This window comes from Triturus cristatus, chromosome 5_2, assembly GCF_964204655.1.
Source record: "Triturus cristatus chromosome 5_2, aTriCri1.1, whole genome shotgun sequence".
Classification (NCBI taxonomy): Eukaryota; Metazoa; Chordata; class Amphibia; order Caudata; family Salamandridae; genus Triturus; species Triturus cristatus.
This window is the reverse complement of record NC_140588.1, coordinates 552690098-552714374: the sequence shown is the minus strand read 5'-3', so window position 1 is coordinate 552714374 and position 24277 is coordinate 552690098. Positions and strand designations below refer to the sequence as shown.

Below are 24277 nucleotides of genomic sequence, written 5' to 3'. Positions count from 1 at the left end.
GCCAGTAATGAGATAGTTCATTTTTGCTGATTTCTTAGCTGACAACATGCTGGACTTACACAGTGCATTTCATTGTGAATGTCTTTAAAAGTGAATTTCAGATTCACACCTTTGACATGTCTTTCAAAAGATTCAACTTTTTTGGTTGTGGATTTACTGTTGAAAATCAGTGTGTAAAATCTTTGTACGTCTGAATTTCAAGATTATTACTCAAACTGCACATCTTCGGTCCCCGTAATACAAAGTTTGACTCCTCAAGTTTTGTTTTAATGAATGTTTTGCAATGAAAAAGTTCCTTGTTCGCCTTAACAATAACAGTAAGATTTTAAAAAGTAATGTCTTGCATCAGGCCCCTGTGATGAGTTTGAGAAACCAGAGTGAGTTTGTAAAATCTCTCATTATTTTGAGCCATTTAGTTTCCAGGTATTGAAAAATTTCTATTATTTGCTCACATCTAATAAACTTTTAGAGTATAATCAATAAATTAATTGTTCACCCTACCGGTATTAGATATGTGATATTAATGAATACACTTGAAAGAAAATGATTTGGTCAAGAGTCATAAAATGGTCCCACCGCGATTTGAACTCGGATCATTGGATTCAAAGTCCAAAGTGCTAACCATTACACCATGGAACCTCCTATGTGAAAGGAGCATAAACTGCTGCAGGAATGTGGAAATGTCAAAGTTTTTAATATTCTACTGTCTAAGAGAAACTGAATTGGATTGCTTTCCTATTCTGGTAAACTTTTGCATATTGAACTATGTTGGGGAAGGATGTTGCCCAAAAGACTCAAATAACGTTATAACTCTGTTGAACAGTGGTTTTTATGTGAGATAATATTTTTCAATGAAAGATAAGTTGCCCCCTGAGGCAAATCTCTTCTGTCAAAATGGAAAGCTCACCCTGGTACAGGAGGGTGGATGGTGTCATGGTTAGCACTCTGGACTCTGAAAACAGGGATCTGAGTACAAATTTCAGTGGGACTTATCTGAACTTTACAATTTTCTTTTCCATTCAGTTCTTAGAAGTTTTATTTGGAACAACATCACATTTACTTATAAACATGTAAAAATCAACCTCTACATATGTATCTCTGTATATATAGCTAGATGTCTCTGTATATTTATAGGAAAATATAAACATATAGATTATAAAAATAAATATAATTAGTGGAGGTGAAAATCATGAACAGTTGTTGCCTCTCAGCATTTGAAACATGAGTTTCTACTTCTTTCTCTTTTATATGTCCAGAAATTGAGATAGTCACTTTTTACTCAGTATTGATCCAACAATACAGTTTATGTATATAAAGCATATCATATGATTTGTGAACAATGTTCAAAAATTAGAATTTGATCAGTACCTGTGATGCCTCCGACCAAAAGCTTATATTTTACGATTGGAGATCAACTGTTGTAAATCAGCATGAAAAACATTTTCTTTTCACGATTTCCATACTAATATAAAACAACATTTTTACTAGCTGAATGAGATCATCATTTGGGTTCCTCTATGTTTGATTGAAGAAAACTTCTCATTCAAAATGTGCTATTTTCGCCTTATCAATAGCGGGAAAGCTTAAAAAAGTGATGCTGTGAATCACCCATCTGAAATGCGTTTGAGAAAATCAGAATATGATTTTATAATGGCTAACTACTTTGTGAAGAAATTTGATGTCAAAGTATTTTAAAGTTTGTATTGATGTAACTTGTTCAAGCTGATGGACATTTTGAAAGCATTCAATAATTGACTCTTTCAACCTACTGGTGTTGGATTTGAGCTATCAATGAACAAAGATGAAGAAATGGAAAAGCTCAAGAGTAATAAAAAAAGTCCCTCCAAGGTTTCAAATCGGATCATTGGATGCAAAGTCCAAATTGCCAACCATTGCTCTATGGAGCCACCCATGCAGGAGACAGAGACATTGCTTCAGTAGTCTGGAAATGTAGACTGTTTTATTATGCTACAGGCAAAGATGAACAGTGTGATATAACTTGTATATTCAAATAAACATTTGAATATTTAACACTTTTATAGAGAATATAGCTGAAAAGAATCAAATCACATTAAAGCTCTATCCACTATGACCATTCAAATGAGATATCTTTTTATCAATATAAGAGAAGGCGATCACTGATGCGCTCTCTTTTGTCTCAATGGAAAAGTCACTCTTGTGTGAGAGGGTTCCATGGTGTAATGGTTAGCACTCTGGACTCTGAATCCAGCGATCCGAGTTCAAATCTTGGTGGGACCTACTACAATTATGAGATTCACTGTTTAACTCATTTTTTAGAATTTGGTCTAGAAAAAACATAATATCAATGTTTTATACTGATGCGTATGAACGCATAAGTATGTATAGATGCATACATAGCTTTATCCGTCTAGATAGCTGTTAGACAATATGAACATATCAATTATTCATTAACATAAATATTGAAGCTGAACCTAGAAACTGTTCTTTCACATCCACATTGTAAACATGAGTTTATTTTCCTTTCTCATCTATATGGCCAGTAATGAGATAGTTCATTTTTGCTGATTTCTTAGCTGACAACATGCTGGACTTACACAGTGCATTTCATTGTGAATGTCTTTAAAAGTGAATTTCAGATTCACACCTTTGACATGTCTTTCAAAAGATTCAACTTTTTTGGTTGTGGATTTACTGTTGAAAATCAGTGTGTAAAATCTTTGTACGTCTGAATTTCAAGATTATTATTCAAACTGCACATCTTCGGTCCCCGTAATACAAAGTTTGACTCCTCAAGTTTTGTTTTAATGAATGTTTTGCAATGAAAAAGTTCCTTGTTCGCCTTAACAATAACAGTAAGATTTTAAAAAGTAATGTCTTGCATCAGGCCCCTGTGATGAGTTTGAGAAACCAGAGTGAGTTTGTAAAATCTCTCATTATTTTGAGCCATTTAGTTTCCAGGTATTGAAAAATTTCTATTATTTGCTCACATCTAATAAACTTTTAGAGTATAATCAATAAATTAATTGTTCACCCTACCGGTATTAGATATGTGATATTAATGAATACACTTGAAAGAAAATGATTTGGTCAAGAGTCATAAAATGGTCCCACCGCGATTTGAACTCGGATCATTGGATTCAAAGTCCAAAGTGCTAACCATTACACCATGGAACCTCCTATGTGAAAGGAGCATAAACTGCTGCAGGAATGTGGAAATGTCAAAGTTTTTAATATTCTACTGTCTAAGAGAAACTGAATTGGATTGCTTTCCTATTCTGGTAAACTTTTGCATATTGAACTATGTTGGGGAAGGATGTTGCCCAAAAGACTCAAATAACGTTATAACTCTGTTGAACAGTGGTTTTTATGTGAGATAATATTTTTCAATGAAAGATAAGTTGCCCCCTGAGGCAAATCTCTTCTGTCAAAATGGAAAGCTCACCCTGGTACGGGAGGGTGGATGGTGTCATGGTTAGCACTCTGGACTCTGAAAACAGGGATCTGAGTACAAATTTCAGTGAGACTTATCTGAACTTTACAATTTTCTTTTCCATTCAGTTCTTAGAAGTTTTATTTGGAACAACATCACATTTACTTATAAACATGTAAAAATCAACCTGTACATATGTATCTCTGTATATATAGCTAGATGTCTCTGTATATTTATAGGAAAATATATACATATAGATTATAAAAATAAATATAATTAGTGGAGGTGAAAATCATGAACAGTTGTTGCCTCTCAGCATTTGAAACATGAGTTTCTACTTCTTTCTCTTTTATATGTCCAGAAATTGAGATAGTCACTTTTTACTCAGTATTGATCCAACAATACAGTTTATGTATATAAAGCATATCATATGATTTGTGAACAATGTTCAAAAATTAGAATTTGATCAGTACCTGTGATGCCTCCGACCAAAAGCTTATATTTTACGATTGGAGATCAACTGTTGTAAATCAGCATGAAAAACATTTTCTTTTCACGATTTCCATACTAATATAAAACAACATTTTTACTAGCTGAATGAGATCATCATTTGGGTTCCTCTATGTTTGATTGAAGAAAACTTCTCATTCAAAATGTGCTATTTTCGCCTTATCAATAGCGGGAAAGCTTAAAAAAGTGATGCTGTGAATCACCCATCTGAAATGCGTTTGAGAAAATCAGAATATGATTTTATAATGGCTAACTACTTTGTGAAGAAATTTGATGTCAAAGTATTTTAAAGTTTGTATTGATGTAACTTGTTCAAGCTGATGGACATTTTGAAAGCATTCAATAATTGACTCTTTCAACCTACTGGTGTTGGATTTGAGCTATCAATGAACAAAGATGAAGAAATGGAAAAGCTCAAGAGTAATAAAAAAAGTCCCTCCAAGGTTTCAAATCGGATCATTGGATGCAAAGTCCAAATTGCCAACCATTGCTCTATGGAGCCACCCATGCAGGAGACAGAGACATTGCTTCAGTAGTCTGGAAATGTAGACTGTTTTATTATGCTACAGGCAAAGATGAACAGTGTGATATAACTTGTATATTCAAATAAACATTTGAATATTTAACACTTTTATAGAGAATATAGCTGAAAAGAATCAAATCACATTAAAGCTCTATCCACTATGACCATTCAAATGAGATATCTTTTTATCAATATAAGAGAAGGCCATCACTGATGCGCTCTCTTTTGTCTCAATGGAAAAGTCACTCTTGTGTGAGAGGGTTCCATGGTGTAATGGTTAGCACTCTGGACTCTGAATCCAGCGATCCGAGTTCAAATCTCGGTGGGACCTACTACAATTATGAGATTCACTGTTTAACTCATTTTTTAGAATTTGGTCTAGAAAAAACATAATATCAATGTTTTATACTGATGCGTATGAACGCATAAGTATGTATAGATGCATACATAGCTTTATCCGTCTAGATAGCTGTTAGACAATATGAACATATCAATTATTCATTAACATAAATATTGAAGCTGAACCTAGAAACTGTTCTTTCACATCCACATTGTAAACATGAGTTTATTTTCCTTTCTCATCTATATGGCCAGTAATGAGATAGTTCATTTTTGCTGATTTCTTAGCTGACAACATGCTGGACTTACACAGTGCATTTCATTGTGAATGTCTTTAAAAGTGAATTTCAGATTCACACCTTTGACATGTCTTTCAAAAGATTCAACTTTTTTGGTTGTGGATTTACTGTTGAAAATCAGTGTGTAAAATCTTTGTACGTCTGAATTTCAAGATTATTACTCAAACTGCACATCTTCGGTCCCCGTAATACAAAGTTTGACTCCTCAAGTTTTGTTTTAATGAATGTTTTGCAATGAAAAAGTTCCTTGTTCGCCTTAACAATAACAGTAAGATTTTAAAAAGTAATGTCTTGCATCAGGCCCCTGTGATGAGTTTGAGAAACCAGAGTGAGTTTGTAAAATCTCTCATTATTTTGAGCCATTTAGTTTCCAGGTATTGAAAAATTTCTATTATTTGCTCACATCTAATAAACTTTTAGAGTATAATCAATAAATTAATTGTTCACCCTACCGGTATTAGATATGTGATATTAATGAATACACTTGAAAGAAAATGATTTGGTCAAGAGTCATAAAATGGTCCCACCGCGATTTGAACTCGGATCATTGGATTCAAAGTCCAAAGTGCTAACCATTACACCATGGAACCTCCTATGTGAAAGGAGCATAAACTGCTGCAGGAATGTGGAAATGTCAAAGTTTTTAATATTCTACTGTCTAAGAGAAACTGAATTGGATTGCTTTCCTATTCTGGTAAACTTTTGCATATTGAACTATGTTGGGGAAGGATGTTGCCCAAAAGACTCAAATAACGTTATAACTCTGTTGAACAGTGGTTTTTATGTGAGATAATATTTTTCAATGAAAGATAAGTTGCCCCCTGAGGCAAATCTCTTCTGTCAAAATGGAAAGCTCACCCTGGTACAGGAGGGTGGATGGTGTCATGGTTAGCACTCTGGACTCTGAAAACAGGGATCTGAGTACAAATTTCAGTGGGACTTATCTGAACTTTACAATTTTCTTTTCCATTCAGTTCTTAGAAGTTTTATTTGGAACAACATCACATTTACTTATAAACATGTAAAAATCAACCTCTACATATGTATCTCTGTATATATAGCTAGATGTCTCTGTATATTTATAGGAAAATATAAACATATAGATTATAAAAATAAATATAATTAGTGGAGGTGAAAATCATGAACAGTTGTTGCCTCTCAGCATTTGAAACATGAGTTTCTACTTCTTTCTCTTTTATATGTCCAGAAATTGAGATAGTCACTTTTTACTCAGTATTGATCCAACAATACAGTTTATGTATATAAAGCATATCATATGATTTGTGAACAATGTTCAAAAATTAGAATTTGATCAGTACCTGTGATGCCTCCGACCAAAAGCTTATATTTTACGATTGGAGATCAACTGTTGTAAATCAGCATGAAAAACATTTTCTTTTCACGATTTCCATACTAATATAAAACAACATTTTTACTAGCTGAATGAGATCATCATTTGGGTTCCTCTATGTTTGATTGAAGAAAACTTCTCATTCAAAATGTGCTATTTTCGCCTTATCAATAGCGGGAAAGCTTAAAAAAGTGATGCTGTGAATCACCCATCTGAAATGCGTTTGAGAAAATCAGAATATGATTTTATAATGGCTAACTACTTTGTGAAGAAATTTGATGTCAAAGTATTTTAAAGTTTGTATTGATGTAACTTGTTCAAGCTGATGGACATTTTGAAAGCATTCAATAATTGACTCTTTCAACCTACTGGTGTTGGATTTGAGCTATCAATGAACAAAGATGAAGAAATGGAAAAGCTCAAGAGTAATAAAAAAAGTCCCTCCAAGGTTTCAAATCGGATCATTGGATGCAAAGTCCAAATTGCCAACCATTGCTCTATGGAGCCACCCATGCAGGAGACAGAGACATTGCTTCAGTAGTCTGGAAATGTAGACTGTTTTATTATGCTACAGGCAAAGATGAACAGTGTGATATAACTTGTATATTCAAATAAACATTTGAATATTTAACACTTTTATAGAGAATATAGCTGAAAAGAATCAAATCACATTAAAGCTCTATCCACTATGACCATTCAAATGAGATATCTTTTTATCAATATAAGAGAAGGCGATCACTGATGCGCTCTCTTTTGTCTCAATGGAAAAGTCACTCTTGTGTGAGAGGGTTCCATGGTGTAATGGTTAGCACTCTGGACTCTGAATCCAGCGATCCGAGTTCAAATCTTGGTGGGACCTACTACAATTATGAGATTCACTGTTTAACTCATTTTTTAGAATTTGGTCTAGAAAAAACATAATATCAATGTTTTATACTGATGCGTATGAACGCATAAGTATGTATAGATGCATACATAGCTTTATCCGTCTAGATAGCTGTTAGACAATATGAACATATCAATTATTCATTAACATAAATATTGAAGCTGAACCTAGAAACTGTTCTTTCACATCCACATTGTAAACATGAGTTTATTTTCCTTTCTCATCTATATGGCCAGTAATGAGATAGTTCATTTTTGCTGATTTCTTAGCTGACAACATGCTGGACTTACACAGTGCATTTCATTGTGAATGTCTTTAAAAGTGAATTTCAGATTCACACCTTTGACATGTCTTTCAAAAGATTCAACTTTTTTGGTTGTGGATTTACTGTTGAAAATCAGTGTGTAAAATCTTTGTACGTCTGAATTTCAAGATTATTATTCAAACTGCACATCTTCGGTCCCCGTAATACAAAGTTTGACTCCTCAAGTTTTGTTTTAATGAATGTTTTGCAATGAAAAAGTTCCTTGTTCGCCTTAACAATAACAGTAAGATTTTAAAAAGTAATGTCTTGCATCAGGCCCCTGTGATGAGTTTGAGAAACCAGAGTGAGTTTGTAAAATCTCTCATTATTTTGAGCCATTTAGTTTCCAGGTATTGAAAAATTTCTATTATTTGCTCACATCTAATAAACTTTTAGAGTATAATCAATAAATTAATTGTTCACCCTACCGGTATTAGATATGTGATATTAATGAATACACTTGAAAGAAAATGATTTGGTCAAGAGTCATAAAATGGTCCCACCGCGATTTGAACTCGGATCATTGGATTCAAAGTCCAAAGTGCTAACCATTACACCATGGAACCTCCTATGTGAAAGGAGCATAAACTGCTGCAGGAATGTGGAAATGTCAAAGTTTTTAATATTCTACTGTCTAAGAGAAACTGAATTGGATTGCTTTCCTATTCTGGTAAACTTTTGCATATTGAACTATGTTGGGGAAGGATGTTGCCCAAAAGACTCAAATAACGTTATAACTCTGTTGAACAGTGGTTTTTATGTGAGATAATATTTTTCAATGAAAGATAAGTTGCCCCCTGAGGCAAATCTCTTCTGTCAAAATGGAAAGCTCACCCTGGTACGGGAGGGTGGATGGTGTCATGGTTAGCACTCTGGACTCTGAAAACAGGGATCTGAGTACAAATTTCAGTGAGACTTATCTGAACTTTACAATTTTCTTTTCCATTCAGTTCTTAGAAGTTTTATTTGGAACAACATCACATTTACTTATAAACATGTAAAAATCAACCTGTACATATGTATCTCTGTATATATAGCTAGATGTCTCTGTATATTTATAGGAAAATATATACATATAGATTATAAAAATAAATATAATTAGTGGAGGTGAAAATCATGAACAGTTGTTGCCTCTCAGCATTTGAAACATGAGTTTCTACTTCTTTCTCTTTTATATGTCCAGAAATTGAGATAGTCACTTTTTACTCAGTATTGATCCAACAATACAGTTTATGTATATAAAGCATATCATATGATTTGTGAACAATGTTCAAAAATTAGAATTTGATCAGTACCTGTGATGCCTCCGACCAAAAGCTTATATTTTACGATTGGAGATCAACTGTTGTAAATCAGCATGAAAAACATTTTCTTTTCACGATTTCCATACTAATATAAAACAACATTTTTACTAGCTGAATGAGATCATCATTTGGGTTCCTCTATGTTTGATTGAAGAAAACTTCTCATTCAAAATGTGCTATTTTCGCCTTATCAATAGCGGGAAAGCTTAAAAAAGTGATGCTGTGAATCACCCATCTGAAATGCGTTTGAGAAAATCAGAATATGATTTTATAATGGCTAACTACTTTGTGAAGAAATTTGATGTCAAAGTATTTTAAAGTTTGTATTGATGTAACTTGTTCAAGCTGATGGACATTTTGAAAGCATTCAATAATTGACTCTTTCAACCTACTGGTGTTGGATTTGAGCTATCAATGAACAAAGATGAAGAAATGGAAAAGCTCAAGAGTAATAAAAAAAGTCCCTCCAAGGTTTCAAATCGGATCATTGGATGCAAAGTCCAAATTGCCAACCATTGCTCTATGGAGCCACCCATGCAGGAGACAGAGACATTGCTTCAGTAGTCTGGAAATGTAGACTGTTTTATTATGCTACAGGCAAAGATGAACAGTGTGATATAACTTGTATATTCAAATAAACATTTGAATATTTAACACTTTTATAGAGAATATAGCTGAAAAGAATCAAATCACATTAAAGCTCTATCCACTATGACCATTCAAATGAGATATCTTTTTATCAATATAAGAGAAGGCCATCACTGATGCGCTCTCTTTTGTCTCAATGGAAAAGTCACTCTTGTGTGAGAGGGTTCCATGGTGTAATGGTTAGCACTCTGGACTCTGAATCCAGCGATCCGAGTTCAAATCTTGGTGGGACCTACTACAATTATGAGATTCACTGTTTAACTCATTTTTTAGAATTTGGTCTAGAAAAAACATAATATCAATGTTTTATACTGATGCGTATGAACGCATAAGTATGTATAGATGCATACATAGCTTTATCCGTCTAGATAGCTGTTAGACAATATGAACATATCAATTATTCATTAACATAAATATTGAAGCTGAACCTAGAAACTGTTCTTTCACATCCACATTGTAAACATGAGTTTATTTTCCTTTCTCATCTATATGGCCAGTAATGAGATAGTTCATTTTTGCTGATTTCTTAGCTGACAACATGCTGGACTTACACAGTGCATTTCATTGTGAATGTCTTTAAAAGTGAATTTCAGATTCACACCTTTGACATGTCTTTCAAAAGATTCAACTTTTTTGGTTGTGGATTTACTGTTGAAAATCAGTGTGTAAAATCTTTGTACGTCTGAATTTCAAGATTATTATTCAAACTGCACATCTTCGGTCCCCGTAATACAAAGTTTGACTCCTCAAGTTTTGTTTTAATGAATGTTTTGCAATGAAAAAGTTCCTTGTTCGCCTTAACAATAACAGTAAGATTTTAAAAAGTAATGTCTTGCATCAGGCCCCTGTGATGAGTTTGAGAAACCAGAGTGAGTTTGTAAAATCTCTCATTATTTTGAGCCATTTAGTTTCCAGGTATTGAAAAATTTCTATTATTTGCTCACATCTAATAAACTTTTAGAGTATAATCAATAAATTAATTGTTCACCCTACCGGTATTAGATATGTGATATTAATGAATACACTTGAAAGAAAATGATTTGGTCAAGAGTCATAAAATGGTCCCACCGCGATTTGAACTCGGATCATTGGATTCAAAGTCCAAAGTGCTAACCATTACACCATGGAACCTCCTATGTGAAAGGAGCATAAACTGCTGCAGGAATGTGGAAATGTCAAAGTTTTTAATATTCTACTGTCTAAGAGAAACTGAATTGGATTGCTTTCCTATTCTGGTAAACTTTTGCATATTGAACTATGTTGGGGAAGGATGTTGCCCAAAAGACTCAAATAACGTTATAACTCTGTTGAACAGTGGTTTTTATGTGAGATAATATTTTTCAATGAAAGATAAGTTGCCCCCTGAGGCAAATCTCTTCTGTCAAAATGGAAAGCTCACCCTGGTACGGGAGGGTGGATGGTGTCATGGTTAGCACTCTGGACTCTGAAAACAGGGATCTGAGTACAAATTTCAGTGGGACTTATCTGAACTTTACAATTTTCTTTTCCATTCAGTTCTTAGAAGTTTTATTTGGCACAACATCACATTTACTTATAAACATGTAAAAATCAACCTGTACATATGTATCTCTGTATATATAGCTAGATGTCTCTGTATATTTATAGGAAAATATAAACATATAGATTATAAAAATAAATATAATTAGTGGAGGTGAAAATCATGAACAGTTGTTGCCTCTCAGCATTTGAAACATGAGTTTCTACTTCTTTCTCTTTTATATGTCCAGAAATTGAGATAGTCACTTTTTACTCAGTATTGATCCAACAATACAGTTTATGTATATAAAGCATATCATATGATTTGTGAACAATGTTCAAAAATTAGAATTTGATCAGTACCTGTGATGCCTCCGACCAAAAGCTTATATTTTACGATTGGAGATCAACTGTTGTAAATCAGCATGAAAAACATTTTCTTTTCACGATTTCCATACTAATATAAAACAACATTTTTACTAGCTGAATGAGATCATCATTTGGGTTCCTCTATGTTTGATTGAAGAAAACTTCTCATTCAAAATGTGCTATTTTCGCCTTATCAATAGCGGGAAAGCTTAAAAAAGTGATGCTGTGAATCACCCATCTGAAATGCGTTTGAGAAAATCAGAATATGATTTTATAATGGCTAACTACTTTGTGAAGAAATTTGATGTCAAAGTATTTTAAAGTTTGTATTGATGTAACTTGTTCAAGCTGATGGACATTTTGAAAGCATTCAATAATTGACTCTTTCAACCTACTGGTGTTGGATTTGAGCTATCAATGAACAAAGATGAAGAAATGGAAAAGCTCAAGAGTAATAAAAAAAGTCCCTCCAAGGTTTCAAATCGGATCATTGGATGCAAAGTCCAAATTGCCAACCATTGCTCTATGGAGCCACCCATGCAGGAGACAGAGACATTGCTTCAGTAGTCTGGAAATGTAGACTGTTTTATTATGCTACAGGCAAAGATGAACATTGTGATATAACTTGTATATTCAGATAAACATTTGAATATTTAACACTTTTATAGAGAATATAGCTGAAAAGAATCAAATCACATTAAAGCTCTATCCACTATGACCATTCAAATGAGATATCTTTTTATCAATATAAGAGAAGGCCATCACTGATGCGCTCTCTTTTGTCTCAATGGAAAAGTCACTCTTGTGTGAGAGGGTTCCATGGTGTAATGGTTAGCACTCTGGACTCTGAATCCAGCGATCCGAGTTCAAATCTCGGTGGGACCTACTACAATTATGAGATTCACTGTTTAACTCATTTTTTAGAATTTGGTCTAGAAAAAACATAATATCAATGTTTTATACTGATGCGTATGAACGCATAAGTATGTATAGATGCATACATAGCTTTATCCGTCTAGATAGCTGTTAGACAATATGAACATATCAATTATTCATTAACATAAATATTGAAGCTGAACCTAGAAACTGTTCTTTCACATCCACATTGTAAACATGAGTTTATTTTCCTTTCTCATCTATATGGCCAGTAATGAGATAGTTCATTTTTGCTGATTTCTTAGCTGACAACATGCTGGACTTACACAGTGCATTTCATTGTGAATGTCTTTAAAAGTAAATTTCAGATTCACACCTTTGACATGTCTTTCAAAAGATTCAACTTTTTTGGTTGTGGATTTACTGTTGAAAATCAGTGTGTAAAATCTTTGTACGTCTGAATTTCAAGATTATTATTCAAACTGCACATCTTCGGTCCCCGTAATACAAAGTTTGACTCCTCAAGTTTTGTTTTAATGAATGTTTTGCAATGAAAAAGTTCCTTGTTCGCCTTAACAATAACAGTAAGATTTTAAAAAGTAATGTCTTGCATCAGGCCCCTGTGATGAGTTTGAGAAACCAGAGTGAGTTTGTAAAATCTCTCATTATTTTGAGCCATTTAGTTTCCAGGTATTGAAAAATTTCTATTATTTGCTCACATCTAATAAACTTTTAGAGTATAATCAATAAATTAATTGTTCACCCTACCGGTATTAGATATGTGATATTAATGAATACACTTGAAAGAAAATGATTTGGTCAAGAGTCATAAAATGGTCCCACCGCGATTTGAACTCGGATCATTGGATTCAAAGTCCAAAGTGCTAACCATTACACCATGGAACCTCCTATGTGAAAGGAGCATAAACTGCTGCAGGAATGTGGAAATGTCAAAGTTTTTAATATTCTACTGTCTAAGAGAAACTGAATTGGATTGCTTTCCTATTCTGGTAAACTTTTGCATATTGAACTATGTTGGGGAAGGATGTTGCCCAAAAGACTCAAATAACGTTATAACTCTGTTGAACAGTGGTTTTTATGTGAGATAATATTTTTCAATGAAAGATAAGTTGCCCCCTGAGGCAAATCTCTTCTGTCAAAATGGAAAGCTCACCCTGGTACGGGAGGGTGGATGGTGTCATGGTTAGCACTCTGGACTCTGAAAACAGGGATCTGAGTACAAATTTCAGTGGGACTTATCTGAACTTTACAATTTTCTTTTCCATTCAGTTCTTAGAAGTTTTATTTGGAACAACATCACATTTACTTATAAACATGTAAAAATCAACCTGTACATATGTATCTCTGTATATATAGCTAGATGTCTCTGTATATTTATAGGAAAATATAAACATATAGATTATAAAAATAAATATAATTAGTGGAGGTGAAAATCATGAACAGTTGTTGCCTCTCAGCATTTGAAACATGAGTTTCTACTTCTTTCTCTTTTATATGTCCAGAAATTGAGATAGTCACTTTTTACTCAGTATTGATCCAACAATACAGTTTATGTATATAAAGCATATCATATGATTTGTGAACAATGTTCAAAAATTAGAATTTGATCAGTACCTGTGATGCCTCCGACCAAAAGCTTATATTTTACGATTGGAGATCAACTGTTGTAAATCAGCATGAAAAACATTTTCTTTTCACGATTTCCATACTAATATAAAACAACATTTTTACTAGCTGAATGAGATCATCATTTGGGTTCCTCTATGTTTGATTGAAGAAAACTTCTCATTCAAAATGTGCTATTTTCGCCTTATCAATAGCGGGAAAGCTTAAAAAAGTGATGCTGTGAATCACCCATCTGAAATGCGTTTGAGAAAATCAGAATATGATTTTATAATGGCTAACTACTTTGTGAAGAAATTTGATGTCAAAGTATTTTAAAGTTTGTATTGATGTAACTTGTTCAAGCTGATGGACATTTTGAAAGCATTCAATAATTGACTCTTTCAACCTACTGGTGTTGGATTTGAGCTATCAATGAACAAAGATGAAGAAATGGAAAAGCTCAAGAGTAATAAAAAAAGTCCCTCCAAGGTTTCAAATCGGATCATTGGATGCAAAGTCCAAATTGCCAACCATTGCTCTATGGAGCCACCCATGCAGGAGACAGAGACATTGCTTCAGTAGTCTGGAAATGTAGACTGTTTTATTATGCTACAGGCAAAGATGAACAGTGTGATATAACTTGTATATTCAAATAAACATTTGAATATTTAACACTTTTATAGAGAATATAGCTGAAAAGAATCAAATCACATTAAAGCTCTATCCACTATGACCATTCAAATGAGATATCTTTTTATCAATATAAGAGAAGGCCATCACTGATGCGCTCTCTTTTGTCTCAATGGAAAAGTCACTCTTGTGTGAGAGGGTTCCATGGTGTAATGGTTAGCACTCTGGACTCTGAATCCAGCGATCCGAGTTCAAATCTCGGTGGGACCTACTACAATTATGAGATTCACTGTTTAACTCATTTTTTAGAATTTGGTCTAGAAAAAACATAATATCAATGTTTTATACTGATGCGTATGAACGCATAAGTATGTATAGATGCATACATAGCTTTATCCGTCTAGATAGCTGTTAGACAATATGAACATATCAATTATTCATTAACATAAATATTGAAGCTGAACCTAGAAACTGTTCTTTCACATCCACATTGTAAACATGAGTTTATTTTCCTTTCTCATCTATATGGCCAGTAATGAGATAGTTCATTTTTGCTGATTTCTTAGCTGACAACATGCTGGACTTACACAGTGCATTTCATTGTGAATGTCTTTAAAAGTGAATTTCAGATTCACACCTTTGACATGTCTTTCAAAAGATTCAACTTTTTTGGTTGTGGATTTACTGTTGAAAATCAGTGTGTAAAATCTTTGTACGTCTGAATTTCAAGATTATTATTCAAACTGCACATCTTCGGTCCCCGTAATACAAAGTTTGACTCCTCAAGTTTTGTTTTAATGAATGTTTTGCAATGAAAAAGTTCCTTGTTCGCCTTAACAATAACAGTAAGATTTTAAAAAGTAATGTCTTGCATCAGGCCCCTGTGATGAGTTTGAGAAACCAGAGTGAGTTTGTAAAATCTCTCATTATTTTGAGCCATTTAGTTTCCAGGTATTGAAAAATTTCTATTATTTGCTCACATCTAATAAACTTTTAGAGTATAATCAATAAATTAATTGTTCACCCTACCGGTATTAGATATGTGATATTAATGAATACACTTGAAAGAAAATGATTTGGTCAAGAGTCATAAAATGGTCCCACCGCGATTTGAACTCGGATCATTGGATTCAAAGTCCAAAGTGCTAACCATTACACCATGGAACCTCCTATGTGAAAGGAGCATAAACTGCTGCAGGAATGTGGAAATGTCAAAGTTTTTAATATTCTACTGTCTAAGAGAAACTGAATTGGATTGCTTTCCTATTCTGGTAAACTTTTGCATATTGAACTATGTTGGGGAAGGATGTTGCCCAAAAGACTCAAATAACGTTATAACTCTGTTGAACAGTGGTTTTTATGTGAGATAATATTTTTCAATGAAAGATAAGTTGCCCCCTGAGGCAAATCTCTTCTGTCAAAATGGAAAGCTCACCCTGGTACGGGAGGGTGGATGGTGTCATGGTTAGCACTCTGGACTCTGAAAACAGGGATCTGAGTACAAATTTCAGTGGGACTTATCTGAACTTTACAATTTTCTTTTCCATTCAGTTCTTAGAAGTTTTATTTGGAACAACATCACATTTACTTATAAACATGTAAAAATCAACCTGTACATATGTATCTCTGTATATATAGCTAGATGTCTCTGTATATTTATAGGAAAATATAAACATATAGATTATAAAAATAAATATAATTAGTGGAGGTGAAAATCATGAACAGTTGTTGCCTCTCAGCATTTGAAACATGAGTTTCTACTTCTTTCTCTTTTATATGTCCAGAAATTGAGATAGTCACTTTTTACTCAGTATTGATCCAACAATACAGTTTATGTATATAAAGCATATCATATGATTTGTGAACAATGTTCAAAAATTAGAATTTGATCAGTACCTGTGATGCCTCCGACCAAAAGCTTATATTTTACGATTGGAGATCAACTGTTGTAAATCAGCATGAAAAACATTTTCTTTTCACGATTTCCATACTAATATAAAACAACATTTTTACTAGCTGAATGAGATCATCATTTGGGTTCCTCTATGTTTGATTGAAGAAAACTTCTCATTCAAAATGTGCTATTTTCGCCTTATCAATAGCGGGAAAGCTTAAAAAAGTGATGCTGTGAATCACCCATCTGAAATGCGTTTGAGAAAATCAGAATATGATTTTATAATGGCTAACTACTTTGTGAAGAAATTTGATGTCAAAGTATTTTAAAGTTTGTATTGATGTAACTTGTTCAAGCTGATGGACATTTTGAAAGCATTCAATAATTGACTCTTTCAACCTACTGGTGTTGGATTTGAGCTATCAATGAACAAAGATGAAGAAATGGAAAAGCTCAAGAGTAATAAAAAAAGTCCCTCCAAGGTTTCAAATCGGATCATTGGATGCAAAGTCCAAATTGCCAACCATTGCTCTATGGAGCCACCCATGCAGGAGACAGAGACATTGCTTCAGTAGTCTGGAAATGTAGACTGTTTTATTATGCTACAGGCAAAGATGAACAGTGTGATATAACTTGTATATTCAAATAAACATTTGAATATTTAACACTTTTATAGAGAATATAGCTGAAAAGAATCAAATCACATTAAAGCTCTATCCACTATGACCATTCAAATGAGATATCTTTTTATCAATATAAGAGAAGGCCATCACTGATGCGCTCTCTTTTGTCTCAATGGAAAAGTCACTCTTGTGTGAGAGGGTTCCATGGTGTAATGGTTAGCACTCTGGACTCTGAATCCAGCGATCCGAGTTCAAATCTCGGTGGGACCTACTACAATTATGAGATTCACTGTTTAACTCATTTTTTAGAATTTGGTCTAGAAAAAACATAATATCAATGTTTTATACTGATGCGTATGAACGCATAAGTATGTATAGATGCATACATAGCTTTATCCGTCTAGATAGCTGTTAGACAATATGAACATATCAATTATTCATTAACATAAATATTGAAGCTGAACCTAGAAACTGTTCTTTCACATCCACATTGTAAACATGAGTTTATTTTCCTTTCTCATCTATATGGCCAGTAATGAGATAGTTCATTTTTGCTGATTTCTTAGCTGACAACATGCTGGACTTACACAGTGCATTTCATTGTGAATGTCTTTAAAAGTGAATTTCAGATTCACACCTTTGACATGTCTTTCAAAAGATTCAACTTTTTTGGTTGTGGATTTACTGTTGAAAATCAGTGTGTAAAATCTTTGTACGTCTGAATTTCAAGATTATTATTCAAACTGCACATCTTCGGTCCCCGTAATACAAAGTTTGACTCCTCAAGTTTTGTTTTAATGAATGTTTTGCAATGAAAAAGTTCCTTGTTCGCCTTAACAATAACAGTAAGATTTTAAAAAGTAATGTCTTGCATCAGGCCCCTGTGATGAGTTTGAGAAACCAGAGTGAGTTTGTAAAATCTCTCATTATTTTGAGCCATTTAGTTTCCAGGTATTGAAAAATTTCTATTATTTGCTCACATCTAATAAACTTTTAGAGTATAATCAATAAATTAATTGTTCACCCTACCGGTATTAGATATGTGATATTAATGAATACACTTGAAAGAAAATGATTTGGTCAAGAGTCATAAAATGGTCCCACCGCGATTTGAACTCGGATCATTGGATTCAAAGTCCAAAGTGCTAACCATTACACCATGGAACCTCCTATGTGAAAGGAGCATAAACTGCTGCAGGAATGTGGAAATGTCAAAGTTTTTAATATTCTACTGTCTAAGAGAAACTGAATTGGATTGCTTTCCTATTCTGGTAAACTTTTGCATATTGAACTATGTTGGGGAAGGATGTTGCCCAAAAGACTCAAATAACGTTATAACTCTATTGAACAGTGGTTTTTATGTGAGATAATATTTTTCAATGAAAGATAAGTTGCCCCCTGAGGCAAATCTCTTCTGTCAAAATGGAAAGCTCACCCTGGTACGGGAGGGTGGATGGTGTCATGGTTAGCACTCTGGACTCTGAAAACAGGGATCTGAGTACAAATTTCAGTGGGACTTATCTGAACTTTACAATTTTCTTTTCCATTCAGTTCTTAGAAGTTTTATTTGGAACAACATCACATTTACTTATAAACATGTAAAAATCAACCTGTACATATGTATCTCTGTATATATAGCTAGATGTCTCTGTATATTTATAGGAAAATATAAACATATAGATTATAAAAATAAATATAATTAGTGGAGGTGAAAATCATGAACAGTTGTTGCCTCTCAGCATTTGAAACATGAGTTTCTACTTCTTTCTCTTTTATATGTCCAGAAATTGAGATAGTCACTTTTTACTCAGTATTGATCCAACAATACAGTTTATGTATATAAAGCATATCATATGATTTGTGAACAATGTTCAAAAATTAGAATTTGATCAGTACCTGTGATGCCTCCGACCAAAAGCTTATATTTTACGATTGGAGATCAACTGTTGTAAATCAGCATGAAAAACATTTTCTTTTCACGATTTCCATACTAATATAAAACAACATTTTTACTAGCTGAATGAGATCATCATTTGGGTTCCTCTATGTTTGATTGAAGAAAACTTCTCATTCAAAATGTGCTATTTTCGCCTTATCAATAGCGGGAAAGCTTAAAAAAGTGATGCTGTGAATCACCCATCTGAAATGCGTTTGAGAAAATCAGAATATGATTTTATAATGGCTAACTACTTTGTGAAGAAATTTGATGTCAAAGTATTTTAAAGTTTGTATTGATGTAACTTGTTCAAGCTGATGGACATTTTGAAAGCATTCAATAATTGACTCTTTCAACCTACTGGTGTTGGATTTGAGCTATCAATGAACAAAGATGAAGAAATGGAAAAGCTCAAGAGTAATAAAAAAAGTCCCTCCAAGGTTTCAAATCGGATCATTGGATGCAAAGTCCAAATTGCCAACCATTGCTCTATGGAGCCACCCATGCAGGAGACAGAGACATTGCTTCAGTAGTCTGGAAATGTAGACTGTTTTATTATGCTACAGGCAAAGATGAACAGTGTGATATAACTTGTATATTCAAATAAACATTTGAATATTTAACACTTATATAGAGAATATAGCTGAAAAGAATCAAATCACATTAAAGCTCTATCCACTATGACCATTCAAATGAGATATCTTTTTATCAATATAAGAGAAGGCCATCACTGATGCGCTCTCTTTTGTCTCAATGGAAAAGTCACTCTTGTGTGAGAGGGTTCCATGGTGTAATGGTTAGCACTCTGGACTCTGAATCCAGCGATCCGAGTTCAAATCTCGGTGGGACCTACTACAATTATGAGATTCACTGTTTAACTCATTTTTTAGAATTTGGTCTAGAAAAAACATAATATCAATGTTTTATACTGATGCGTATGAACGCATAAGTATGTATAGATGCATACATAGCTTTATCCGTCTAGATAGCTGTTAGACAATATGAACATATCAATTATTCATTAACATAAATATTGAAGCTGAACCTAGAAACTGTTCTTTCACATCCACATTGTAAACATGAGTTTATTTTCCTTTCTCATCTATATGGCCAGTAATGAGATAGTTCATTTTTGCTGATTTCTTAGCTGACAACATGCTGGACTTACACAGTGCATTTCATTGTGAATGTCTTTAAAAGTGAATTTCAGATTCACACCTTTGACATGTCTTTCAAAAGATTCAACTTTTTTGGTTGTGGATTTACTGTTGAAAATCAGTGTGTAAAATCTTTGTACGTCTGAATTTCAAGATTATTATTCAAACTGCACATCTTCGGTCCCCGTAATACAAAGTTTGACTCCTCAAGTTTTGTTTTAATGAATGTTTTGCAATGAAAAAGTTCCTTGTTCGCCTTAACAATAACAGTAAGATTTTAAAAAGTAATGTCTTGCATCAGGCCCCTGTGATGAGTTTGAGAAACCAGAGTGAGTTTGTAAAATCTCTCATTATTTTGAGCCATTTAGTTTCCAGGTATTGAAAAATTTCTATTATTTGCTCACATCTAATAAACTTTTAGAGTATAATCAATAAATTAATTGTTCACCCTACCGGTATTAGATATGTGATATTAATGAATACACTTGAAAGAAAATGATTTGGTCAAGAGTCATAAAATGGTCCCACCGCGATTTGAACTCGGATCATTGGATTCAAAGTCCAAAGTGCTAACCATTACACCATGGAACCTCCTATGTGAAAGGAGCATAAACTGCTGCAGGAATGTGGAAATGTCAAAGTTTTTAATATTCTACTGTCTAAGAGAAACTGAATTGGATTGCTTTCCTATTCTGGTAAACTTTTGCATATTGAACTATGTTGGGGAAGGATGTTGCCCAAAAGACTCAAATAACGTTATAACTCTGTTGAACAGTGGTTTTTATGTGAGATAATATTTTTCAATGAAAGATAAGTTGCCCCCTGAGGCAAATCTCTTCTGTCAAAATGGAAAGCTTACCCTGGTACGGGAGGGTGGATGGTGTCATGGTTAGCACTCTGGACTCTGAAAACAGGGATCTGAGTACAAATTTCAGTGGGACTTATCTGAACTTTACAATTTTCTTTTCCATTCAGTTCTTAGAAGTTTTATTTGGAACAACATCACATTTACTTATAAACATGTAAAAATCAACCTGTACATATGTATCTCTGTATATATAGCTATATGTCTCTGTATATTTATAGGAAAATATAAACATATAGATTATAACAATAAATATAATTAGTGGAGGTGAAAATCATGAACAGTTGTTGCCTCTCAGCATTTGAAACATGAGTTTCTACTTCTTTCTCTTTTATATGTCCTGAAATTGAGATAGTCACTTTTTACTCATTATTGATCCAACAATACAGTTTATGTATATAAAGCATATCATATGATTTGTGAACAATGTTCAAAAATTAGAATTTGATCAGTACCTGTGATGCCTCCGACCAAAAGCTTATATTTTACGATTGGAGATCAACTGTTGTAAATCAGCATGAAAAACATTTTCTTTTCACGATTTCCATACTAATATAAAACAACATTTTTACTAGCTGAATGAGATCATCATTTGGGTTCCTCTATGTTTGATTGAAGAAAACTTCTCATTCAAAATGTGCTATTTTCGCCTTATCAATAGCGGGAAAGCTTAAAAAAGTGATGCTGTGAATCACCCATCTGAAATGCGTTTGAGAAAATCAGAATATGATTTTATAATGGCTAACTACTTTGTGAAGAAATTTGATGTCAAAGTATTTTAAAGTTTGTATTGATGTAACTTGTTCAAGCTGATGGACATTTTGAAAGCATTCAATAATTGACTCTTTCAACCTACTGGTGTTGGATTTGAGCTATCAATGAACAAAGATGAAGAAATGGAAAAGCTCAAGAGTAATAAAAAAAGTCCCTCCAAGGTTTCAAATCGGATCATTGGATGCAAAGTCCAAATTGCCAACCATTGCTCTATGGAGCCACCCATGCAGGAGACAGAGACATTGCTTCAGTAGTCTGGAAATGTAGACTGTTTTATTATGCTACAGGCAAAGATGAACATTGTGATATAACTTTTATATTCAGATAAACATTTGAATATTTAACACTTTTATAGAGAATATAGCTGAAAAGAATCAAATCACATTAAAGCTCTATCCACTATGACCATTCAAATGAGATATCTTTTTATCAATATAAGAGAAGGCCATCACTGATGCGCTCTCTTTTGTCTCAATGGAAAAGTCACTCTTGTGTGAGAGGGTTCCATGGTGTAATGGTTAGCACTCTGGACTCTGAATCCAGCGATCCGAGTTCAAATCTCGGTGGGACCTACTACAATTATGAGATTCACTGTTTAACTCATTTTTTAGAATTTGGTCTAGAAAAAACATAATATCAATGTTTTATACTGATGCGTATGAACGCATAAGTATGTATAGATGCATACATAGCTTTATCCGTCTAGATAGCTGTTAGACAATATGAACATATCAATTATTCATTAACATAAATATTGAAGCTGAACCTAGAAACTGTTCTTTCACATCCACATTGTAAACATGAGTTTATTTTCCTTTCTCATCTATATGGCCAGTAATGAGATAGTTCATTTTTGCTGATTTCTTAGCTGACAACATGCTGGACTTACACAGTGCATTTCATTGTGAATGTCTTTAAAAGTGAATTTCAGATTCACACCTTTGACATGTCTTTCAAAAGATTCAACTTTTTTGGTTGTGGATTTACTGTTGAAAATCAGTGTGTAAAATCTTTGTACGTCTGAATTTCAAGATTATTATTCAAACTGCACATCTTCGGTCCCCGTAATACAAAGTTTGACTCCTCAAGTTTTGTTTTAATGAATGTTTTGCAATGAAAAAGTTCCTTGTTCGCCTTAACAATAACAGTAAGATTTTAAAAAGTAATGTCTTGCATCAGGCCCCTGTGATGAGTTTGAGAAACCAGAGTGAGTTTGTAAAATCTCTCATTATTTTGAGCCATTTAGTTTCCAGGTATTGTAAAATTTCTATTATTTGCTCACATCTAATAAACTTTTAGAGTATAATCAATAAATTAATTGTTCACCCTACCGGTATTAGATATGTGATATTAATGAATACACTTGAAAGAAAATGATTTGGTCAAGAGTCATAAAATGGTCCCACCGCGATTTGAACTCGGATCATTGGATTCAAAGTCCAAAGTGCTAACCATTACACCATGGAACCTCCTATGTGAAAGGAGCATAAACTGCTGCAGGAATGTGGAAATGTCAAAGTTTTTAATATTCTACTGTCTAAGAGAAACTGAATTGGATTGCTTTCCTATTCTGGTAAACTTTTGCATATTGAACTATGTTGGGGAAGGATGTTGCCCAAAAGACTCAAATAACGTTATAACTCTGTTGAACAGTGGTTTTTATGTGAGATAATATTTTTCAATGAAAGATAAGTTGCCCCCTGAGGCAAATCTCTTCTGTCAAAATGGAAAGCTTACCCTGGTACGGGAGGGTGGATGGTGTCATGGTTAGCACTCTGGACTCTGAAAACAGGGATCTGAGTACAAATTTCAGTGGGACTTATCTGAACTTTACAATTTTCTTTTCCATTCAGTTCTTAGAAGTTTTATTTGGAACAACATCACATTTACTTATAAACATGTAAAAATCAACCTGTACATATGTATCTCTGTATATATAGCTATATGTCTCTGTATATTTATAGGAAAATATAAACATATAGATTATAAAAATAAATATAATTAGTGGAGGTGAAAATCATGAACAGTTGTTGCCTCTCAGCATTTGAAACATGAGTTTCTACTTCTTTCTCTTTTATATGTCCAGAAATTGAGATAGTCACTTTTTACTCAGTATTGATCCAACAATACAGTTTATGTATATAAAGCATATCATATGATTTGTGAACAATGTTCAAAAATTAGAATTTGATCAGTACCTGTGATGCCTCCGACCAAAAGCTTATATTTTACGATTGGAGATCAACTGTTGTAAATCAGCATGAAAAACATTTTCTTTTCACGATTTCCATACTAATATAAAACAACATTTTTACTAGCTGAATGAGATCATCATTTGGGTTCCTCTATGTTTGATTGAAGAAAACTTCTCATTCAAAATGTGCTATTTTCGCCTTATCAATAGCGGGAAAGCTTAAAAAAGTGATGCTGTGAATCACCCATCTGAAATGCGTT

General features: G+C 33.4%; 6 non-coding genes across 6 annotated transcripts; all 6 read left to right on the top strand.

The window, feature by feature from the left end:
* The first annotated feature begins 4704 nt into the window (after positions 1–4704).
* Positions 4705–4776, top strand: TRNAQ-CUG (transfer RNA glutamine (anticodon CUG)). The gene has a single exon. It is a non-coding gene; the product is annotated as a tRNA-Gln (tRNA).
* A 7479-nt stretch (positions 4777–12255) lies between these two features.
* TRNAQ-CUG (transfer RNA glutamine (anticodon CUG)) lies at positions 12256–12327 on the top strand. The gene has a single exon. It is a non-coding gene; the product is annotated as a tRNA-Gln (tRNA).
* A 2445-nt stretch (positions 12328–14772) lies between these two features.
* TRNAQ-CUG (transfer RNA glutamine (anticodon CUG)) lies at positions 14773–14844 on the top strand. The gene has a single exon. It is a non-coding gene; the product is annotated as a tRNA-Gln (tRNA).
* A 2445-nt stretch (positions 14845–17289) lies between these two features.
* Positions 17290–17361, top strand: TRNAQ-CUG (transfer RNA glutamine (anticodon CUG)). Its single transcript has one exon. It is a non-coding gene; the product is annotated as a tRNA-Gln (tRNA).
* Positions 17362–19806: 2445 nt separating this feature from the next.
* TRNAQ-CUG (transfer RNA glutamine (anticodon CUG)) lies at positions 19807–19878 on the top strand. The gene has a single exon. It is a non-coding gene; the product is annotated as a tRNA-Gln (tRNA).
* Positions 19879–22323: 2445 nt separating this feature from the next.
* Positions 22324–22395, top strand: TRNAQ-CUG (transfer RNA glutamine (anticodon CUG)). The gene has a single exon. It is a non-coding gene; the product is annotated as a tRNA-Gln (tRNA).
* The last annotated feature ends 1882 nt before the right edge of the window (positions 22396–24277 follow it).